Source organism: Hipposideros armiger, unplaced genomic scaffold (genome assembly GCF_001890085.2).
Source record: "Hipposideros armiger isolate ML-2016 unplaced genomic scaffold, ASM189008v1 scaffold_539, whole genome shotgun sequence".
Taxonomy (NCBI): Eukaryota; Metazoa; Chordata; class Mammalia; order Chiroptera; family Hipposideridae; genus Hipposideros; species Hipposideros armiger.
Window position 1 is genome coordinate 951,068 of NW_017731889.1, and position 24,525 is coordinate 975,592.

Consider the following 24,525-nt stretch of genomic DNA (forward strand, 5'->3'; position numbering starts at 1 on the left):
CCCTAGTAAAGAACTGCATCGTGCTCATTGACAGCACACCGTACCGACAGTGGTACGAGTCCCACTATGCACTGCCCCTAGGCCGCAAGAAGGGGGCCAAGCTGACTCCTGAGGAAGAAGAGATTTTAAACAAAAAGCGATCAAAGAAAATTCAGAAGAAATACGATGAAAGGAAAAAGAATGCCAAAATCAGCAGTCTTCTAGAGGAGCAATTCCAGCAGGGCAAGCTTCTTGCTTGCATCGCTTCAAGACCAGGCCAGTGTGGCCAAGCAGATGGCTATGTGCTAGAGGGCAAGGAGCTGGAGTTCTATCTGAGGAAAATCAAGGCCCGTAAAGGCATATAAATCATCATCATCCCTCCTAGCTTAGTCCATGTAATAAAGGTGTTTTGTGTTCTGTGAAAAAAAAAAAAACAATCAAAACACCAAGAAAACAACAAAAACAAAAACCTTGTTAATATTCTCTTGCACCACAGAGAGTTTCCTTAATAAAGCTGAGGTCCTAGTCTGATCTCAACCTGTCTTAGTCTTCTCAGGCTGCCATAACAAAAAGCCATACACTGGGTGGCTTGCACAACACAAATTTATTTTCTCACAGTTTTAGAAGCTAGAAAGCCCAAGATCAAGGTTCTGGACTATTTGATTCCTGGAGAGGATCCTCTTCCTGGCTTTAGATGGTCCTCCTCTGTGCTCACATGGCCTCTTCTTTGTGCACAAGCAGAAAGAGATCTCCTTCCTTTGCTTATAAACCACCAATCCTATCAGATTAAGGCCCCCACCCCTACAACCTCATTTAATCTTAACCACCCCTCTAAAGGCCCTATCTCCAAAAAACAGTCACACTGAGCATTAACATATGAATCTGGAGGGCAGGTGGGCGATTGTTACACAAAATTCAATCCATAACTAAACCCTCCACTCTCTCTTCCCTAACTAGCTTTCTTATCATGAGTTCCACTATTCCATGGACTCTATTTCTCACCCTAAATTTATAATGTTCTACTTAGGCTTAGTTTTGTGTCTACTCTTATCACACCACCAGTTTACATCTGAGTAAGGCTTTAACCCTGTCATCGGACACCTCAGAAATTTACCAAGATTAAACTTAGCTTTGGCCCTCAAACATAGCTTCTTACCTCCTAAAATGATTGTGCAGAAAAGAGTTAACGTGGCAAGCCTGACACTGCTCTCCTTAGAAAGGCCAGCTTGTAAGGCTGGCCCTTGGTTAGAGAGTCTGGGAAGCTGGATACTGGGAGAGTTCCACCTCCCTAACTGCTAAGAGGGACTTACTGTGCCTAAACTGTTTGTACAAACAATGTGATTTATGTTGAACATCTGCTTTCCTTCTGAGGGTCTGGAATTTTGGTACCTGCTAAGCAGGGGATGACTACATAACCAGCCCCCAATAAAAACCTTGGGCATTGAATCTCTAACGAGCTTCCCTGATGGATGACATTTCACACATGTTGTCACAGTTCTGCTGGAAGAATTAAGTGTGTCCTATGTAACTCCACAGAGAAAGGACTCTTAGAAGCGTGAGCCTGAACTTCATTCCATGAACCTTTCCTTTTCTGATTTTGCTTTGTATCCTTTCCCTGTAACAAAGCATAACCACGAGTACAACTATATGCTGAATTCTGTGTCTTCCTGGTGAATCATCAAACCTGGGAGTAGTCATGAGGGGCCTCAACACATCAATCAATCCACTTTTTTTTTTTAAGATTTTACTGGGGAATTGGGGAGGGAAACAGCGCTGGGGAATCGGGGGAAGAAGAACAGACAAGTTGCTGTACTCTGTTCTTCAGTCTAGTTGTGGAAGATGTTGCTTTACTGGCCCATGTTGGTCTTACCAGTGCACTCTTCCCGGGTGAAGCAGATTGGTCGCCAGCCGCTCACGGCGGCTCTTGGTAGCTCATGCCAGCTGCCGGCCGCTCACGCTGGCTGCCAGCCACTCACGGTAGCTTATGGCAGCCCAATGTAGTTTCACTGCAGCCTAAGCCCTCGCTGGCGACTCAAGGCACCCCAGCTCCAGGTCAAGCTGTTGTTCACCATCTTAGCTGTAGAGGGCGCACCATCACTGGCCCTCATGTGGGCTCTGAACCGGGGCCCTGCTGCTCAGAGCTGGCGTCCCAAGCCAGCTCTTAACCAACATGTCACTTGGCCAGCCCTCAATCCACTTTCTTAATTCACACCACCAAATATCTATTCCCTAGTAAAAGAACCCCGTATTCCTATACTCATATTTTAATCTTCCCAGGTTCCACTCCAAGCCATAATTCTCCCAGCCCTGGCCTATTCAGTCTGCTATCTACAATGATCACCATCACTCAGGCTAAGATTGACCAGCAGCTCCCTCTACATATGTCAATGCTTCTATAACTGGGGTGAATATTCTCTAAGAGATGGGGAACAGTGTTTTTAATATTAAAATGTTTGTTTCCTAAATCTTTTAGTAGAAATAATGTTCCCATGAAATTCTCCACGCTTAACTTCATTTTACTTGAACTTTAGGCAAGAGTGAAATCTGAAGCACTCCTTCAATCTGCCTAGAAATCTGAAGCACTCCTTCAATCCTCCAAACACCCTTAAATGCCCCCTTCCACCTCACTTTGCATGGACCATTCCATTCACCTCTATAACTTTAGCTTTTACCTGTGATCCCTAAATCTTTAATTTCAGTCCAGTCACTTGTCCAAAGCTCTAGAATCTTATCTCCAACCACCTACAGGACAAGAACATCTATGGATCCTACCAATTAATCCTCAGATTGATGTTGTTTTTGACACTTTTGTTCAAAAAGAGCATCTCAATTTGTTTGCTTTACAGTTCAACTGAACTATCTATAGCTATGATATCACAGCAATCCAAAGCTATAGAAGGCTATTTGAATCCTTTCCTAACATGTCTTTTTGGGATTCCAGCCTACACTATTCATATTTAGTAGTCCACTATTTGAGTAGAGCTTGGTACATGCAATGTTGTCCACAGAGCAGCCATCTAATACATGTTCATTCAATAGATTAATAACATTATCCACCTATCAGACCTGCAGCAAACAGAATGGAACACCATGCTGGTAGCATAGATGCATTTAGAAATGTCACTACTGATAATCTCACATGATTAGTTCCATATGAATCTGAACTTCCAAAAAACATGGTTTGGAATAACCAGCTAGCCATTTTAGGGGGAATATAGAGAGGGATGAAGTTTAAACCTTAAAAATTAAATCATTAAAATAAAAAAAGGAGGTGTTCTTCAGAGGAATTTCCAGATAAAGATGGCAAATGGAACACAGACATATGCTTTCATTCCTTCCTGAAACCATACTAAAATGACAATAAATTAATTTTCATTTTTTTAAGGCATAAACTTACGAAGATGAGGAGAATAGAAAAGGAGAAAACCAACAGAATTTCACAAGCTAGAAAGCAGGGAGACAAGCAGTAACTGATTTAATAGAATGGAGGAAAGTGAATCCAAGAGGGACAATGGGAAGCTAAAAACCAGCCCATTTTATATCGCATTTTATATCACTGGACCCCCAACAGGATCAGGAAATGAGGATATCTGAGACATCTAGAAATAGAGATGAAGGAGGACCTAAAATTAGGTCAACTGGTTTAAAGTCTATGTAAGACGCAGTTAGGTCCCAGATCTCCATTTCGACTTCTGGCAACCTAGCCCCCAACCTGACCCAAAAAAGTGGTTTATTCTCTGGAGGTGATAAAACAGAGGGTCTCTGGGCCAGGAGTCAACAGACACAGTGGAGAGCAGTGCTACAGTTCCACAAATGGGGAAGCGGTGTTCAGGGGTTAAATAAAAATGTGTAAACTGAACACTGAATGCTGAAACACCCCACCCCCCAGAGTTTTGAACCACAGATACAGTGATAGTCTTACTCACAGATGACAGGCAACTCTGATAAGCTGAAGAGTAAAGATCTAATGGTACTGACATGAGAGGGTTCTCCAACACTCAGCCCACCAGATCTTTTTAATGGGAATCTAAAAGTCACTTAAGTGTCTCCCATGCACTCGGAGCTTTCGCTCAGCTTTTTGGTTTCCTGTTCTAAATATAAGAAGACAAACAATGACTGATTACCACACATCTGAGGTAACTAACATAAAAGACAGAAACCAAAATATACAGATAAAAAGCAACATGAAAGTCATATGAGGGGCGAGGGGGGGCAAGGGGAGGGCATTTTAGAAACTTTTGTAAAAAGTCATAACATTAATATCTTTACAGCTGAGAGGAGATAATACTATATTCATGAAACTAAGAGAGAATATTAACACAAAAACATTCAGAGAATGGTTTCAGAAATTAAAAATATAATAGCAGAAATAAGAAACAATAGAAAAGAATTTAAAGTTGAAAAATGTCTCAAAAGTAAAGCAAAAAGACAATGTGATGAAAAACAGAAGAAAGATAAGAAAATCTGAGGCTCAGTCCTGAAAGTCAAACTCCAAATAAAGGAGCTCCAAAGAAAATGGAGGGAAGGATATAATCAACAAAAATTTTCTTAGAACTAAAATACATGAGTTTCCAGATTGGAAGGGCTAACCAAGTGCCCAACACAGTGGATGAAAAAAGATCCACACAATAGTACATCATCATGAAAATGTAAAAACACTGGAAGGTAGAAGGAAACTGAACAATGCTTTCACAATTCTGAAGGAAAATTATTTCCAAGCTGGAATTCTGTAATATATTCAGACAAACTATCAATCAAGTGTAACCAGAAATAATTTACCGCCACACGCCATTTGCAAAAGATATTAGAGGATGTGCTCCACCAAAAGCAGTGAGTAAACCAAGAAAGAAGATATAGGAAACAGAAGATAGAATACCAGAGAGAGAATAGGAGAATAGATGACAATGAAGGAAACTCCTGGGATGGTTGCAAATAAGTTTTGAAACAGGAAAGGAAGGGGCTATTTTTTATACCTGCCCAGATTACTTTCTCAAAATATAAAATTTTATGTAAATGCCAAAAGAATTAAAAGAAAACTCTATGAACTCTTAATTAAAAAAAAAAAAAAAGAGTGAGCAAGGAGGAGGAGACATAGTATCAGCAGCAGTCATTGTGGTATACCCATTTTCTGTGCTGACAGAAATATCCCAAGTTCTTCTGAATAAGGGGTTACCATATCAGTCATGTGCTTCCGCAATTACCAACTTTAGGTTGCAACATGGTACTTGAGAATGCTTGGCTTCAATTCTCCTGATCAGAAAAATATTTAATCAAAATTAAAGAACAAATGTAAATAAGAGAGATTCAACTACCTTCTTTTGATAAATGTTGCCTCTTTTTAATCAAGGACTAAGGACAGTTTATCAATAGTCATTTAATTGCTCTATTACCCAATTTAGAGGCTTCCTCAAAGGTCTAGTGAAGAAATTCAGTAAAGGCAAATGAAATTTTAAAATACAGTCACCAATAAACAAGGAAACAAAAACAAAACAACCACCCTGCCCCCTTCCCTGAAACTGTTTGTCCCAGTTCATTCAAAGGAATTCTAGTGGACCCTTTATACTGTTAAATTTGACAAAAATAATACAAGGTTTTATGGGAAATAAGAGCACAAAACATACCTCTAGAAAATACTATATTGTCAAACTGACACCTCACCAATCATCCCACCAAGTAGAAAATGGGGAGAAAAACAAATTCGAGTGGTGCAGATTTTGAAAGTTTGTCCCACCCTTGTCTAGCTGAAAGACAAGACCACAAGAAACATGCTCAGAATCATTTAGAATAAAATTATTTCCTTAAATACAGCTAAAATGTCGAATTAATACAATCTTAAAATATCAACAATTTTTAGTGTCTTTTTATTTTTTCAATTGACCAATGCAATTGGATTCCATTAACAGCTAATTTTTGCTAAATTTAATTCTAACAAACTCATTTAAGTCAAAAGACCATAAAGAATGAATAAAATACTTATACCATATTTTTGCATTCCTACAATTCAAGAGCAACAGGATCAAATTTTTTTCAGGCTGCGAATAAACATGCCATACTTCAGGCTTTTTTAAAGCATATTTTATTCTAAAATTAGGAGTGAAAATAAAGCTCAAAAAGAAATGACTTCCCAGCCTTGAATTCAGTGGCATTAATATTAATAACAATCCCACTCATTTCAAAGGCATGTCCCAGAGTGTTTATATTATGAAAAATGGGTCTGGAATGTCATCTTCAGTAAATTTTAAATTGTTTAATCTGAGGTTTTGCTAGATTTGTAACAGCTGCACTTGTGTTTACAACTATAATAAGGTCTTTACAGCATGGCACTCCTTTATACAGTTTTTAGATCTGGTTGGTACAAACATATTGTACTGATCAATGGAAATGAGTTTGGTATCTCTCCATAGCTACAAGTTTAGTCAGAATAAAGTTTTGTTTTGGATTAACATTGTACAACAAATGCATCATGGACCTTCAAAAGTTTTATGGTATTGGTTACAGAAGGATAAGACAAAAACTTCCACTCATATACAAACATTTGGAAAGTGACTCAATTTGTGTTTGTGAAATTCAAATTTTGTTTGGGGAAAAGATATGCATATCAAATATACTGCAGATCGAATTTGCTGGCTGGCATTCATTGAGGGTCTCGGGGCAGTTACCAAGCAGAAAATGGTGAGGCAGTCTTCGAAAACTACATTTCTTCTAATGCCTCTATTTACACAGCAGAAAGATGCAACAAAAAAAGTCTGCCAAAGACTTGCTTAAGAATATTTCAATAAGAAGCCTCAACAACCCTTGGACTTGGGGTTGCTGCTACAATAAAAGAGCACCAGGTAAGAGTTAGCTTCTCCAGGTAACAGTCAACAGCTTTGTCACTAACCTGTTTCCTTCTCTGTAAACATTTCAAAGAGAAGTTATTGCTGAAGGTGAATGCTCTCTTCTAAAATCAGTTGAGTCAGTAACCAGAAACGCTCAGCTCTTTTAGTAATTGAAAGTGTTATCATGCCATAATAATTGAAACACATTTAAAAGCTGCACAAACAGAAGTAGCCCAGAAGTTCTTCGGCAGCTATCCATTTTTTAGGCAATCTCTCAGGAATCCCCTCATCTGGGTCCAAATTAAATTTTTTTGAAAAGGATCCAGTTTTTCTTTTTCTTTTTTTTCAAAGATTTTTATTGGGGAATTGGGGGATGGGAACAGCACCAGGGAACTGGGGAAAGGGGAACAGACAAGCTGCTGTGCCCCCGTTCCTCAGTCCAGTCATGGAGGACGCCGCCCCACCGGCCCACGTTGGCACCATCACCGCGCTCCTCCCGGGCGAGGCAGATCAGTTGGCACCATCACCGCTCTCCTCCCGGGCAGGCAGATCAGTCGCCGGCTTCTGGATGGGCGCTCAGGGTGACTGCTGGCCGCTCACGCTGGCTACTGGCTACACACGGTAGCCCATGGCAACCCACCTGCCATCGCAGGCAACTCACAGCAGTCCAGCTCCAGGTTGAGCTGTTGTTGTTCAGCATCTTAGCTGCAAAGGGCGGTGTCACCGGCCCTCATATCTGGGATCCCAACCGGGACCCTCTGGCATCCCAAGCCAGCTCCCAACCAATGTGCCACTTGGCCGGCCCTTTTTTGTTTTTTTTTTAATGCCTATCTTACCTTCGCACATATGGTTACTGTAAGAATTACATACAATCTACGAAAATAATTTGGAAAGTGTCAAACACGTTTAATACGGCTTATGACCAAAGTAACGTTAGAAATGAACCAAGGAACCAAAAGAAGTAAAAAAAAAAATTAAAATAAATAAAATCGTTTTTTAAAAACCCATGTTTTTAAAATCAATAGGACAAAAGTTCTGATTTCTAAAGGGTATATGGTATATTACTATTCAGGAATAATAATAAACTTTTTTCTACAAGTACATATGAAAATTTGAACTAATCATAGAACATAAAATTATTGTAATAATTTCCCCAATGAGTATGATAAATTTGTTCTCAACTACCCATTTTTTCTCAACTACCCATTTATGTCAGTTTGACAACTGAATGCATTTCAAAATAACTCACAAGTTAGTAAATTACTTTAGACAAGGGTCATAAATTCAAATGTCCACAATAGTTAGTTAAATGAGTAAAGCCCTCCGATGGGACTGCGGCAACATCCACACAAGACAGCCAGAACGTAGCTCCAGCCAGCACTGTCAAAGAGAAGTCAGTCAGATTTAGTGTTGTCAGACTGCCTTTCATCAGAAAAAAAAAAAAGAAAACAAAGTATGGATTTTTTAAGGTGAAACTGCTTATTATTTAAACGTTAGTAAATGACTCAAAAAAATCTTAAAACATCATGCAAGTCATACAAAATTTGTATCTGCAAAGCAGATCTGGTCTCTGCTTCATCATCTCCACCATGTTTGCTTTACATAGATCTATTTAAAATACCATTACGAGGCTGAAAGAACTTTAGTGATTTCTTTTTAATGCTTCAATTATACTATGACACATGATAATGTACTCAGTGGGGTTTGCTGTTTTCTTATGAAAATTATTACCTTAATTTGGTCAAGCAAGAGAAATTATCAGGCCAATGGCAAATGGAAGATACTAAGCAATTCTTCTTTTAACAAATACCCAAGGATGCCTTGACAGCCCCCCTCCTCCCAATCCATCCTGGAAGATAACTTTGGCCACAGCAGGAACCAAGTCTATTTTGTTCACTGTCATATCCCCAGCATCTAGCACAGTGCCTGTCACATAATAGGTGTGTATGACAGTTTAACAGTACTCTCCGCATGTGGGGGCAACTGAGTACTTCCCAGCTCCTTGGTAGTTAAGCTGGCCATGACTAAATTCTGGCCAAAAGAATAAGGACATAAGTGATGTCCACTACTTCCAGGTCTGACCCTTAAAATGTCCTGTGCAGTATTCTACCTTCTCCCCCAATACACAAGGCTGGAAGTTAAGGCCTCTGAGTCAGTACAACAAGAAAATGAAAGGAGCCCAGATTCCGGAGACTGTACCAAGGAAAACTACAAAGAAGAGACATTTAATATGCAGAATGTGCCATCAGCAAAAATTAGCATTATGTTAAGCCACTGAGATTTACGAGTTTGTTACCACAACTAGCATTTAGTTAGGCTAATATGGTGTTCAATATGTGTTCAAGGAATGCCTAGGTAAATATATAGATGCCTCGGCCAACTAAGAATCTAGGCATCAAAAGTTTAAAGATTCCTGTTCCTCAGAGTTGGTTGACAAATGCTAGACTAAAATCCCTGAACCTCATTATGGACAGTAAGGCTTGGTTCCAAAACAAATGACAATGTGGACAACCACCCCAAAATTACTGCAAAGGCAGTCAAAGTTAAATGAGGATAGAATCTTCAAGAATGTGAGTATACCTCAATAGAAGCAGAAAAAGAATGTTATTAATCTAAAACTTAATATCCATTCATAATAAAACCTCTCACCAAACAGGAATAGAAGGAAATTTCCTCAACCTGATAAAGGACACCTACAAAACACCTACAGTTAACATTATACTTAATGATGAAAGAATTACTCAGAAAACTCAGTATTGTTAAGCTAGCAATTCTAATGTGATCTACAGATTCAATGCAATCCCAATCAAAACCTCAGGAGGCTTTCTTGTCAATATGGACAAACTGATTCTGTATATGTAAATAACCTAAAACAGCCCAAAAAACTTTGAAAAGAACGAAGCTGGAGTTTTGTTTTGGTTTTTTTTTAAGATTTTTATTGGGGAATTGGGGGATGGGAACAGCAGTGTGGAATTGGGGGAAGGAGAACAGACAAGTTGCTGTCGTTTTTTGTTCTTCAGTCTAGTTGTGGAGGGCGTTGCTTCACTGGTCCAAGTTGGCACCATCATTGCGCTCTTCCCAGGTGAAGCAGATCAGTCGCCGGCTTCTGGACAGCCGCTCACGGCAGCTTGAGGGCTGCTCACGCTGGCTGCTGGCTACACACAGTAGCCCATGGCAACCCACTGCAGCAGGGGCTGCAGCCCACTCCATCGCCAGTGACTCAAGGCAGCCCAGCTCCAGGTTGAGCTGTTGTTCAGCATCTTAGCTGTAGAGGGCAGTGTCACTGGCCCTCATATGTGGGATCCGAACCGGGGCCCTCTGGCGTCCCAAGCTAGTTCTTAACCATCGCGCCACTTGGCCGGCCCTCACTCCTCGATTTTTGCCCAAGAGAAATGAAAGCACAAGTCCATACAAAGACTTGTACATAAATATTCACAAGTTTTATTTGTATAGACAAAAACTGAAAGCTAACCAAATGCCCTTCAAAAGGTGAAAGATAAACTGTGCTATATCCAAACAATGAAATACTACTCAGCAATACAAAGGAATAAACTATTAATACCTGCTACAACATGGACCACTCTCAAAACAATGTGCCAAGTAGAAAAAAAGATTTTAAAAAGGAGTACAGTCTGTCTGATTCCATTCGTATAAAACTTTAGAAAATTACAAATTAATTTATAATGACAAAAAGCAGATTAGTGATTGCTTGGGATGAGGGGCAGGGTGGGGTGGAATAGGAGGGAGGATGACCAAGGGGCACTAGGAAATTGCGGGAATAATATATGTGCTCATTACCTTAATTGTGGTGATGGTTTCAAGGGTGTATACATATACTTAAGGGCACAATTTGATGTGTTTTGATATATGTGTAGCTCACTATATATCAATAATACCTCAATTTAAATGTTTTTTAAAATAATTAACATATAGTCAGCTAGTTATAGCCACTGTGGCGACAAAACAATGTAACCAAAGATGGTTCTGATCATCTCTGTGTAAGAATATTTTATGACTTGTCCCATTTTCACTATTTTCTCTCAAGAATAGACAACGCTTTAAAACTCAAATTATTTTAAAATTAAACAAATTAGACTTAAATGCTTTTAAAAGGACTTAGTACAATATTAGGTATATATTAGATGTGCACAGAACACACTTGTAAAACTAAACAGAGACACCAGAAACTTTCATATAATGAAAAAAAATTCTAGCTTTCTATTTCTCCTAATAATGCCACTACCAAAATTCAAGATATTTTCCACTGCACTTATCTTACTTAACTTACAATCACTAAATTTTAAACTAAAATCAATCTTTTTGCAGTACTTCATATAAAAAGTTTTGTTTGTTATTGCTAAAAAACTGGCCTACATAGTTTCAAAAAATACCAATTCATCAAAATACTTATCAGCAAGCAAAACCTTCACTAGCTTTGCCAACCTTTTCAGTGTAATGACTAAGAAATCTAATGGTGCTGGTCAGAATCAGAAACAGGATATTCTTCTGAATGCCAAATAATGCAGAAAATTCTACTTGATAAATAAAATGTCATACTTTTATAGCACTAATACAGGATTACTCAATTTCAATGCCTATGATCACAGATACATAGCAAACAGCTTCAAATAAAAGCAGAAATTAGATCTCATTTAAATTTGGAAATGTCCAAATATACATTCTAATAGCCTTTTATTACAAATTCTGATCTGTAGGGATAGGTTATGGAATCATTATATACGAGGTGTGACAATTAAGTTCGCAAACTCATCCTATAAAAAGTGCTACATACCTCATTGCTGAATATCACTACGGTCATCTACGAAGTACTCCCCTTGGGAAGCTATGCACCCACGCCAGCGCCTAGTCCACCCTTCAAAGCAATTTTGGAACTCTTTTTCTGGAATGGCCATCAGAGCTGTTGTCGTATTACTCTTGATGTCCTGAATGTCATCAAAATGTCTCCTTTCAATATTTCCTTTATCCTCCGGTGAAGAAAGAAGTCATTGGGGGACAGATCAGGTGAGTGGGGAGGGTGTTCCACTATAGTTATTTGTTTACTGGCTAAAAACTCCCTCACAGACAGTGCCATGTGAGCTGGTGCACTATCGTGATGCAAGAGCCATGAATTGTTGGCCTAAAGTTCAGGTCGTCTAATTTTTTCATGCAGCCTTTTCAGCACTTCCAAATAGTAAACTTGGTTAACTGCTTGTCCAGTTGGTACAAATTTGTAATGAATAATTCCTCTGTTATCAAAAAAAAGGTTAGCAACATCATTGCAACAAGTTCACGAGCTTAATTGTCGGACCTCGTATATCCACATTGGACAAGGTCATGTTTGGGTATCCCAAGTTCAGAAAGCTAGGGCTAAGCAGTAAATGTCTCTGCCATGCCAATCAAATCTGGCTAAAACAATAAAAGGAATTTATTGGTTCAAGAAACTGACCAGTCTAGAGATAGACTGACTTCACTAGAGGTAGGGAAGACTTCACAGTTAGTTGATCCATCTCTCCATCCTGCTCCCCTCGTGATAGCAAAATAGCTCAATCATTAAAGGAGTCACATTACACATCACACCACCCAAAAGAGAGTATACACTTCCGTTCCAGCATCCCAAGTAGGAAACTTCATGTGTATTTATACTGGACTGCCTTAAGCTTATGCCCATCCCTGTCCAATGACTATGACCATGCACATTTTATTGCCTATTTTAGGGCAGATTATTTTAAGCCAATCAGAATCAACCCCAGGAACTATAAGTGAGACCAGTGTTCCTTGAGGTATATGTAATAGTGATTACTGAAAGAAAATCTAGGCCCTGCTAAGGAGGAGGAAAGGATACTGGGTAGGTGCTCAACAACAATCCTGAAGAAGCTGGTCAAGAGTTGTGGAAATAAAGCATATGCACATAAGACAACAGTATGTACCAGAGTGCATAAGGACAGAGAAAAATTCATTATTCATAACCAGAAATGATCATGAAGGAACCAGAGTTTAATAAGGAAATCTATGAGAACAGCACGTGAGTGTACAAACAGAATCAGAGAGATAGGGTTAGGATTAAGTACAAGGAGGACTTATAATGTCATTGCTTTAAATAAACAACAACAACAAAAAGGAATTAGCCCCAAGAGGATGTTGGAAGTCCCTAAGGTAAATGTCACCTCCAAATTCCTATGACAGAAGCAAAACAGTTTAGCAATTAGGCACCTTCAAACCTGACCAGGTAAGGGATCACAAAGCCAAACTCATATTCTTAAATAAGGTCCGCCCTGAATCATTGTATGTGTGTGCATGTGGGGGTGTGTGTAAAAAAGCAGTTTCACCTGTCTTATGCCTAGGCCCCAGATCTCAGATTCTGCTAAAATAGATTAAATTTTCATAAAATGTTTAAATCCAAATTTTTTTTCCTAGTTAAACAATGATTTTATTGCTTGAATGAATAAACAAATGTATGCAACCAGGGCAGAGGCCATGGATGACTCATATTTCCAGTTGTGGGGGGGAAGACTCATTTGGTCTTATAATATCCAGCCAACCAGTGAATACGGCTCTTGATCAGAATAAGTCGGAATTTAGTATCCTTATCCTTCCTGTTCCTCTCAAGATGCTTTCAAACAGCAACAGCTTTCTTAATCAAATGGTAGAGATCCTCAGGAAGATCAGGAGCAAGTCCTTTGGACTTAAGAATTCTCAAGATTTTATTGCCTGTCACAAAACATACTTGTACAACACCATGAGAGTCTCTCGGGATCACACCAGTGTGTGAGGGAGTCAGCCCCTTCTTAGCCAGTTTGTAGATCTGCTCCTTCACATCATTAGATGTCAACTTCAGCCAGGTGGGGATGCTGCGGCAGTAGGGCAGAGCCGACTGGGGCAGGCCCTTCCCAGGGAGCACGCATGTAACTCAAGATGACCGTGGACAGGCAGTGAAAAAGAGCTAAATATAAATTCTTTATTACAAAATCAGCATTGGCCTTCTAGAGGAAAAAAAGGGACGGGGGCGGGGGGAACGGGGGAACACAGTCCCAGAAATCTGAAAAATGAAAACCATGAGATAAAAGGTCATGTAAAGTATCATCATCAGAGAGACGCAAAGTCAGGTCATCTGGGGGGCCTGCCCACAGGATGCCATAACACTGACCATAGCCCAATTTCTTTCCCCTCCCCTTCTACTCCCTTACCCCACTTTCCCAGATACCTGTACTGTTTCTAATTTTCAAAGATCTGGGAAGGAACAAATTAAATATAAAGCCCAATTCATCACTATACAAAAGCCTGACATATTCTCACCAAAACCTACCTTTTGTCTTATAGAAGTGGCAGTAACATTAGGTTTTACTTTCACAATTCAAGAAAATGAATAGGCTAAATACTCACACCTCTTACGATTGCTTGAGGAAGTTGGAAGTAAATATATGGATCTAGTCTGGGTCCAATCAGGAGAGAGAAACTACATAGCAATTTGAATAGGGAAAATCAAATATAAAGAACATTATAGCAATGGATTGTGAGCAATGAGAGATTAGCTAGTCAGAAGTAAAGAGAACTAAAGATACAGAGATAGCAGATATAAGGAACACGCACTATTCCTAGGGCTAAGATACAGTGCCCAAGGAAGAGCACTCTTTCCCGCCCTAAATGCGGTCTAGGCCTTGTTGAGAGGGCACAGCCATGGGGCACTGAATGGCGTGATGTCTCTGTGGGTGCTGCCCCAGAACTTGCTGGAAAGTCACCTTTTATAACTTGCCAGAACCCACCGTGTAGGATGCCATGAAAAGCTGTTCACAAGGAGGTGTCTCACCAGAGGCACTCAGTTACAAAAATCACTGGTGGGGGGCACTAGGGTAAGCTGCTGGCAGCTGGGTGTTGCTGGCCACAGTGCTACAGGAACCAAGACTAGATGGGCCACATGTGCAGGAGCCTGGTACCAGAGGGGCCCAGTGCTGGAAGGGATGTGAGCAGCCAGGAGCCCTGCACTGAAGCTGCCTTGTGCTAGGGGAGCCACTCAAGCTCAGGGGCTGGGCACTAGGGAAGCTATGTGGGCTACAGGAGCTACAGGTACTTGTCTTGATGTAACATAAAAAATCACACTGGTCTGCTACATGGACAACATTATGCTGACTGGACCTGATGAGCAGGAAATAGCAACTTAGATGGTCTCTGTCACATAGTCTTCTTTTTTTTTCCCAAACACTTAAAATTTTTAAAAAATATTCTTACCTCACAAGTTATACAAACACAGGAAGCAGGCCAGATTTGGCCCACAGGCCAATTTGCTGATTCCTGGTGTGATGCATGCTGAGATATCTTCTACAGATGAAATGCAAGTTGTTCCACTTTGCACCACCTACCATGCAAAGAGGACAACACTGGGGTAGAACGTTTTGAATTTTGGAGGCAACATATACTCATGTGCATCTAGAGAGTCACATGTAAAGCTGCCTCTTTTGAGTGGGATCAGAGCAAGAGAAGGTTCCATAGCTCGGATCCTTCAAGAATAAAGGTTTGATCATTCATCAGATAACAAACTCCAACCACCTAAGGCTCTGGCTGAGGGCAAAGGAAATACAGTAAAGCCTTGGATTGCGAGTAACTTGGTTTACAAGTGTTCCACAAGACGAGCAAACATTTCTAATGTTTTTAACTTGGTAAACGAGTGAGGTCTTGCAATACGAGTAGTTTGTTTCCTGAACAAATTATGCTCACAAAACAAGGTATTACTGTATATGGAACAGGAAATTGAAAGAACTCATCAATGTCAATTATAGCCTTGTGGCCAACTACAGAAACAAGGACTGTAGTAGTTTTGCATAATTGCTTATTATATGTATGTATTTATATATGTTAGCAAATTGTCTTCTCTCTTCTTATCATTTTTATTTTATATACAAGTTGTTGGAAGCTAACTTCACAATTTAGTCTTCAGGCAACAGAATATTCAGTGGGATTATGGCTGATTTTGAAAAGTAATATAGTCAGCAATAAATACAATAAGTCTTGGGATTGTGCATCTGTTCATTTTGGGAAAGAGTAAAAACTTGTTCACTTGTAAGAAGGATAGCTCTGTCTTGTTAGGTAGACAATGGGTCAAAAAAGAAATCACAAAGAAGATCAGAAAATATCTTGAACTGAATAAAAACAAAAACACAACATATTGAAATTTGTGATATGCTGCTTATACAATGCTTAAAGAAAAATGTGTAACTTTGAACAGTTGTATTAGAAAAGAACAATGGTCTCAGATCAGTAACTTAAGTTTCTACCTTAAGAAACTAGAAAATATAGAGCAAACTAAACACAGAGAAAGCAGAAGGAAAGACATTATAAAGATCAGTACAGAAATCAATGAAACCGAAAACCAATGAATAAAATCAGTGAAATGAAGAGCTGGTTCTTAATTTTAAATTTTCCCATGAAGAAGAATCCAGGAACAAGTAACTTCATGGGTGAATTCTATCAAATATTTAAAGAATACTAATCCTTCACAAACTCAGAAAATAAAAGTGGAGGGAACACTTCCCAACTCATTCTAAGGACAATCTTACCATAAATCTAAAGCCAGACAAACACATCACAAGAAAATCACCTACCAATATTTCTCATGAACACAAACACAAATATCCTAAATATAATATTACTAAACCAAATCCAGTAACATATAAAAAGAATTATATACCATGACAAAGTGGGATTTATCCTAGGAATGCAAAGTTAGTATAACATTTAAAAATCAATTAGTGTAATAAATTATATTTATAGTATAAAGAAATAAAACCACAGGGTCATCTCAGTAGATGCAGAAGAGCACCTGACAAAATCCAATATTTATTCATGATAAGAATTCTTGACAATCTAGGAACAGAAGGCAAGTTCCTCAATCTGATAAAAAGCATTTATGAGAAACTTATAGCTAACATCATACCTAGTGGTAAAAGATTAAATGCTTCCCCCTGAGATCAGGAACAAGTTAAGAATGTCCACTCCCCCACTTCTATTCAGCAATGTACTGGAGGTTCTATGCAAAAAAAGGAAAAGGTATCCAGATGCAAAGGGAGACATAAAACTGTCTATATTCACGGATGGCATGGTAGTATATGTAGAAAATTCTAAGGAATTCACCAAAAAAACCTGCTTGAACTAATAATAAAGCAAAGTTACAGGACGCAACGTTAATATACAAAAATCAATTGTATTTTTATATATTGGCAATGAAAAATCCAAAAATGAAATTTGAAAAAAATTCTATTCACAATAGCATCAGAAATGAAACACTTCAAAATAAATTTAACAAAAGGGCAAGACTTATACACTGAAAATAACAAAACCTGGGGCCAGCCGAGTGGTTCAGTTGGTTCAGAACGCAAACTCTGAGCAACAGGGTCGCCAGTTCGATTCCCACATGGGCGAGTGAGCTGTGCTCGAGTTGAGCTGTCCCTGAGCTGCCAACAGGTGGCAGGATAGCTCAGCTGGTGAGAGCACGTTGCTCCTAACAACAAGGTTGCCAGTTCCACTCCCACATGGGATGGTGGCCTACGCCCACCCACAGCTAAGAATGAACACAGCACCTTGAGCTGAGTGGCCGACTGGTGGCCGGATGGCAACTGGACTTGGAGCTGAGCTAACTGCGCCCTCCACAGCTAAGTTTGAAGGACAACAACTTAGCTGTTCCCCTTCCCCAATTCACCAACAAAAATCTTTAAAAAAAAAATAAAATTACAAAATGTGGCTGAGAGAAATTAAAGAGCTAAGCAAAAAGAAAGACATTCCATGTTCCTTTTAAGATGGCAATTCTCCCCCAAAGATATACAGAATCAATGCAATTTCTATCAAAATCCATCACAAAAGGCTTTTTTGGGAAAAAATAACAAGCTAATACTAAAATTTCTATGAAAATGTAAGGAACCCAAAATAGCCAAAACAATTTGAAAAAGAAGAAAAAGAATGGAAAACTTACACTACCCAATTTCAAAATTTACTATAAAGCTCCCATAATCAAGACAGCATGGTACTGGTATAAGAACAAGCATACAGATCACTGAAACAGACAATCTAGAAATAATTTATGGTCAATTGATTTTTGACAAAAGTGCCAAGGCAATTAAATGAAGAACAGTTTTTTTTCAACAAATAGTGCTGGGACAATTGGATATCTACATAAAAAAGATGAAGAATTTGGACCTACATCTACTACAATATACAAAAGCTTAAAGAAATTGATCATAAACCTAAAGCATGAGTCAAAAAAAATTTGATAAATTGGACTTCCTCAAAATTAAAAATGTTTGTGCTTCAAAAGATACCATGAAGAAAATCAAAAGACAATTAACAAACTGGGAGAAATTATTTGCAAAACATGAATCTGATAATAAGCTTATATGCATAATATACAAAGAATGCTTAAAACCCAGGACAAACAACTGAATCAAAGAATGGACTAAAGATTTCAATACACATTTCAAAGATGACGTAAGATTTGCTAATATGCACATGAAAATATGTTCAACAAAGACATACTACTTCACACCTACTAGACTGGGACGGCTACAAGAAAAGACACAATAAACAAGTGAAGATATGGAAAAAATTGAAATCTTAGTATATTGCTGATGGGTATATAAAATGGTACAGCCACATTGGAAAACATTTTGGCAGTTTCTTACTATACAATCCAGCAATTCCACTTACAGGTATCCATCCAAGAAAAATGAAAACATATGTCCACACAAATACTTGTACACGAATGCTCACAGCAGCATTATTCATAATAGCCAAAAAGTAGAAGAAAATCAAGTGTCCATTAACTGATGAATGGATAAACGAAATGTGGTCTTTCCACACAATAGAACACCGCTCAGCAATAACCAGGAACAAACTATTGACACCTGCTACAACATGGATGAACCTCAGAAACGTTGTGCTAAGTGAAAAAAGCCAGACACAAGACAGCACTTATTTCATCAATTCATTTATATGAAATGTCCAAAAAGGCTAATCTATAGAGACAGAAAGCAAATCAATTGTTGCCTGAGGCTGAAAGCCAGAGCCAGGACTGAGCACAAACTTGCATGCACAAACTTGTTATATGGTGACTGCAAATGTTTTAAAACTGAATTGTGGTGATCACTGCAAATTCCCAAAACCTACCAAATTAACAAAAAACCACTGAATTCTTTAGAAGACAGAGTACATCACTTCAAAAAGGTGATTTCCATATGAACTGTGCCTTCTTGTAACTAAAAAAAGGTACCAAGGAGATTATAGATGTTCCTATATTAGAGATCTTAACAGGGAAATGATTTCTACATGCCCAGAAGAGTTTATAAAGAGCCTAAGGAATGGACCAGATAACATTGCAAGGTCTCTTCCAAACTGAGTCAAAAAAATTGATATTTAGTAAAAAATAAAATGTCCAAGATTTGCATTGTTAATCTAATTTTTCTGATAAATTTTTAACTTTTTCCTTCTCTACTTCTGCATTTGTATTAAAACACTGCAAACTCAATGTACTCCTTTTCTTGGTGTTCCTTCAGTCATTTAGGATCCATAAACAAGAACAGAGAATACACACACCCCAGCCTAAAATAAAATTTTATAAATCCATTTGGTACTGATTTCCAGGCTGATTTTAGACTTCACCACTACCAACCTGGAACTACCACACATGTGAGATTTCTCTGGCACTCTGCAGCCTAGCTAATCAATCCAACTTTCTACTGGCCAGGCTGGCCTCCCTGTAGCTGGTTTTCATAAATATGAAATTTGTATAATTGTTACTGGAACTACTTGCTGAAATATGGAACTAGTTTAAAATACCATTTATTTTTAAATGTACACGCACAGTTTCACATGCATGCATCAACACACCTTCCACATCCAGCCAATCAATCAAGTTAATGCTTCTTATTAGCGAACAAAACAAAAATTCTAGTATAGAATTTGCCCCTCTTTTCTGGAACCTTAGTAAACGTTTTTCAAGACATCAAGAAGACTATGACGAATAATGAAAAATGAATTAAAATGCATATATAATATACCAAAGTATAATTAGTCCAATTCTAAATAAACAGGACCTAACATTTATTCTGGGGGAAAGAGGTTTTTGATATAACTAGGAAAAGCGAGTTCTTTTCTGATGCAGCCTTTCTTGTATGAATAATGTATATGTACGCTGATTTCCACGTGAATCTGGCACAGTACATTAGATTGAAACATCAATTTGGTTTAACTTTAATGGATAAAGTCACAATGAACATGTTTTCTATCTAAGCTTATATAATAAATGATCCCAACACATGGTATGAATTCTATCATTTGTAACAACCTTTCCTCCCCATCTTGAGGGGGAGTAATGAGAAAATGTTCTGAGCTGCACATCACTGAAGGTGAGTGACATCCATAAATAGCTGACGTTGGGTGGCCCAAAAGTGCCCTGCTCCTCTGTTAAATGATAAGTCAATCACATCTCAGGATGCATTAAATGGGACACAGATTAGAACAAAACCGGGAGCCAGAGAACTTTCAAGTTTCAGGGTAGGACAAAAGCACAGGCACACACAGATCTTTGCCAGAAAACTCCTCGTCCTCTTTACTTAAAATTCTGGCCCCAAATTTCTCATGTTTCAAAAACTAAAAGAAAATTTCATCCTCCAGACCCCTACATCATACAACATTACCATAAAGAGTTCATAGTTGTAAACGCGCCCATGTAAAAAATTTTTAAAAAGCAAGCCAACAAACAACACCCCCAAAAAATCTCTCAAGGGTTCTGGACGCGATTTGGCCTGGCATTCAAAGAAAGTTGTGGGGAGACGATCGCCCATCAGAAAGATCCTGGGATGAAAGGCCTGGAGGGCGGGAGAGTAACAACCGCGCCCCAGGCTCCCCTAATTGGCCTCGCCCCTCCCAATGCCCAGGCGCGAAGGGAAGGCGGAGAGCATGCGGCCAGCTGTAGAGGATGATGGGTTGAAGGGGGCGAGCTTTCAACAGCTCCCACGGATCCAGGGCGAAGAAATTCACCTTTGCTCCCCTGCTTTTAAGACATAGCTGCCTGCCTCAATGAACAAAAAGAAACAAAATGCCAAGTCCCAGCTCCGAACCGCTCTGGGGACTCCCTTACACGTGACCCCACCGCCGGCCCCGCCCCCGGCCCCTGGCCCGCCCTCAGGTCACGCCCCTCGCCGGAGCCACGCCCCTCCGCGGGCTGGCGCCACTTCACGCCCATACCCACCGCCCCTCCTCGCCCCCTGCACTCGGCGGGAGCCTCGTTCACCCACCTACAGGCTCGGAGCGCGGCGGACGTTCTCGCGAGTCTTCCCTCCCAACCCCCACTCACACACCCAGGCTGACGTGTCGCCCAGACCCCCAAGGGAAGCAGCCGTTTTAACTCTAGTTCTGCAGTTCTCTTACCGGGTGGTCCACGCCGGAGCTGTTTCAGCAGTTTGGGCAGTGGTGGAAAGGACGCCACCGCCCGGGTTCTGTGGCTTGAAAGTTTGGCTTTGCCTCTTACTGGTTTTTTGTTTTGTTTTGACTTTTTTGGAATTTTCCCGCGGTCGCTCGGCAGTGGTGCCGCGTGCGCGCGCGCGCGCACGTGCCCGCAGTGCACTCTGGGGCCCGGCGAGCGGACACTCGCGTCCCCGCGGCATCGCGGGAAAATTCCGACGAATCTTGGGCTCTTGGGGGCGGGGCGGGGGCCTAGCGCTGGCTCGGCCGGAAGTCGGCCTGGGGGGTGGCCTCCAGGGCGAGTGGGGAAGCTGCGGGTGAGTTCGTTTTCTCTGGGTGGCTCTGTGTTACAGTCATGGACGTGCACTAGACCGCAGAAGGGACCCGGGGAGGAAAAACCCGGGGTTTTTAATCGGGTTGTTGCCCAATTACTTCAAGATTCTGTTCAAAATGCAGGGGAGGTGAAATGGAAATTAGATTTTTACAAGAAAAATTGAGTCTTTTTGTCAAGGGGGTAAAACCGCTAAACAAGGCCTAGAATATGATTTTCTAGCTGTGGTCACACACAAAAAACGAATCTTTCTTGGGTTAAATGACACCCCCAACCCCCACCCCCTGCCAATCAGTTCCATATGGTATTTGATTCGGGTTCAAATCAGTTCAAAGCTGTATTTAAACCACTTAAATGGGAAGCAGCATTTTCTGTAAACTTTCATTCATGTCAATAATATTAGCTTGTCCTGGTGAATTTTTCTTATTCTGGAATTCAGTAGTGCATGAAGGTTTTTCATAGATGTTGAAACTGTGAAAATAATAATTTGAAGAGCCTAACCTTAATCGTAGTTTTGTTTTTTTAATCAGTTGCCTCATGATCATAAAACCACAACTTCAGGGGTGTTTTCAAAAAAACTTACTACAAGGCATTGTATGCATATAATAAAAATAGGCAAACACTTCCAGCCTTCTAAAATGAAGGAATACCTATTACCAAAGAATAAATTGAATTCAGAAAGAATTAGAAGCCATTCTAATGGAATCCATCCATTATAATCTTTACATTCTAGAGGGGGAAACACCACAGCTGAGTGCTGCAGAGTTCCTGACATCAAATATTCCTTCAAAATTAAACAAAGTCAACTGACTTGGACTCTAGCCATTTTAGTAAGACTCATGATCCCAGAATTAGTCCAGACACCTAGTTTCCAGCTGTCAATTGGCACCCCAACACTTAACTTTATCTTGTCCATGCATGCGATGTTTGCCTCTGGTATCTCAACTGTGAATATTTAATGGACATTAATGTTAAGTCCCAGGCATGGGGCTGACTCCTTGGCCAAATTATTTTTTTAAATTCTCACAGTGATCTTATGTAGTAGGCAATATTCCAGTTTCGCAGATAAAGAAACTGATACACAACACTAGTAGAACAATCTCTACTAGTAGGTATTGTACCTTCAAGTCCAGGTCGGTTAACTCTGGGGCTTGTGCTTTTTCCCACCTGCTATACGCTTGCTCACGCCCCAGCCTGGGTAGGGTACAAGTGGGGACAGAGAGATGTGATCCCAGAGGTTTATTCATGTTAATCACCCCTCTGTTTTCCTCTTCATACATTCTAAGGAAATGTACATTGAATTAAAGAAGAAAACATGAAGAATAATATTTGTGGGGCCGGCCGAATGGCACGTTGGTTAAGAGCTGGCTTGGGACGCCAGCTCTGAGCAGCAGGGCCCCGGTTCAGATCCCACATGAGGGCCAGTGACACTGCCCTCTACAGCTAAGATGGTGAACACCAGCTTAACCTGGAGCTGGGCTGCCGTGAGGTGACGGCGTAGGCTGCAGCACCTGCTGGAGTGGGCCGCCATAAGCTACCGTGTATGGCCGGCAGCCAGCATGAGCGGCTGGCAGCCAGTGTGAGCTGCGAAGAGCCGCCGTGAACGGCCATCCAGAGGCCGGTGACTGATCTGCCTCACTGGGGAAGAGCGCAATGATAATACCAACATGGGCCAGTGAAGCGACGTCCTCCACAACTAGACTGAAGAACAAAAGGACAGCAACTTGTCTGTTCCCCTTCCCCAATTCCCCCAACGCTGTTCCCCTCCCCCAATTCCCCAATAAAAACTTAAAAAAAAAAAAAGACAAAGAATAATATTTGTCCAGGAAGTGCTTCAAGAAATTGTGCAAGTAATAGTGCAGGTATTTGATCTGCAACCCTGATGTGGTAAAGCACCTGAGGTCAGGAAACAGAGGGCTCCCCAAGGTGAGTTGGAATTAATGGAAAAGGGGAAATGTTTTATAACTTTCATGGTATAGCCTCCTCTTCCCACATGCTCGCTCACTCCCTAGGCTCTGCTGAAAGAATGAACCTTAGGAAGACATGTTTGTACCAATCACCCCGCTCCCTGCTACAGCTACTTGAACCAGGAATCGGAACCTGACCTTTGGTGAATCAATCAAGCTATTGCTAGGGAATTTCGAATTTCAACACTGAGAGGCTGTACCTTCTCTACACCACAGGAGCCAAACCTCCATGCCAACAAAAGTTACTAGGGGAAGAAACAATATAGCAAACAAAAGAGAAGTTGAAAGGCCAGGTTATTCTGTGAGAGATGGAGGGTAGCTTCCATTCCCAACGTTCCATTTTTAAGCCCAAATTTAAGGCACACTGACTCTACTTATTTTCCTCTTCTTAGTTGCCCATGAGCCCCATATCCTCAACAACAATCATCCCTTTATCCTGACTTCAATAAGTTTCCCTTATGCAAAACAAGTCCTGACTTAAGGACCTGGAGGTGGCAGCAATTCTTTGTGTCACTGAGCATTAGCAATTTGGCTGAACCTACTTCACACATTAATCAATGGATACCTAGTGAGAACCTTCCAAGAAGAAGGCATGAAGCACATAGGGTGGGTTGAAGACAGATCTGAGTATCTTGGAGTTGGGAGAAATGTTACAGGTCTAGGAGTTCCCTAGATTTGGGGTTTCTAGGGCCAGTAAGGTGTCAATAATATTAGAGGAGTAACAGTTGACTTTTTACTTTGGGGGGGAGGGGGAAGGAATCTATCATTTCAGTTTTTAAAAAACATTTTTTAACTTTAAGAAAAAATAAGGTGACTCAAAGAATAGTCTTGTAAAGCAGATAAATTTCGTTTCACAAAAAATTCATTACATTATCCTGTGAATATTGTAGAATGGAGAAACAATCCTATCATTGTGCAATCTCTGGCATAGAATGACCAGAAAACAAAAATCTGTCCTTTTTCCATTGAGCAATGGTACACCCTGTTT

General features: G+C 40.1%; 1 protein-coding gene and 1 pseudogene across 3 annotated transcripts in view; one reads left to right on the forward strand and one right to left on the reverse strand.

Moving 5' to 3' along the window:
- LOC109396722 (40S ribosomal protein S8 pseudogene) overlaps positions 1-393 on the forward strand; it is a 54,677-nt pseudogene extending 54,284 nt beyond the window's left edge. The window contains exon 2 of the transcript XR_002126895.1: positions 7-393. The product of XR_002126895.1 is annotated as a 40S ribosomal protein S8 pseudogene (transcript). The remainder of the gene's footprint in view (positions 1-6) is intronic.
- The window catches only part of FANCC (FA complementation group C), a 260,271-nt gene extending 238,889 nt beyond the window's left edge, over positions 1-21,382 (reverse strand). For both annotated transcript variants that reach the window (XM_019668799.1, XM_019668798.1), the window contains exon 1: positions 21,207-21,382. The gene's annotated coding sequence lies outside the window, so the exon portion shown is untranslated. The remainder of the gene's footprint in view (positions 1-21,206) is intronic.
- Between the last annotated feature and the right edge of the window lie 3,143 nt (positions 21,383-24,525).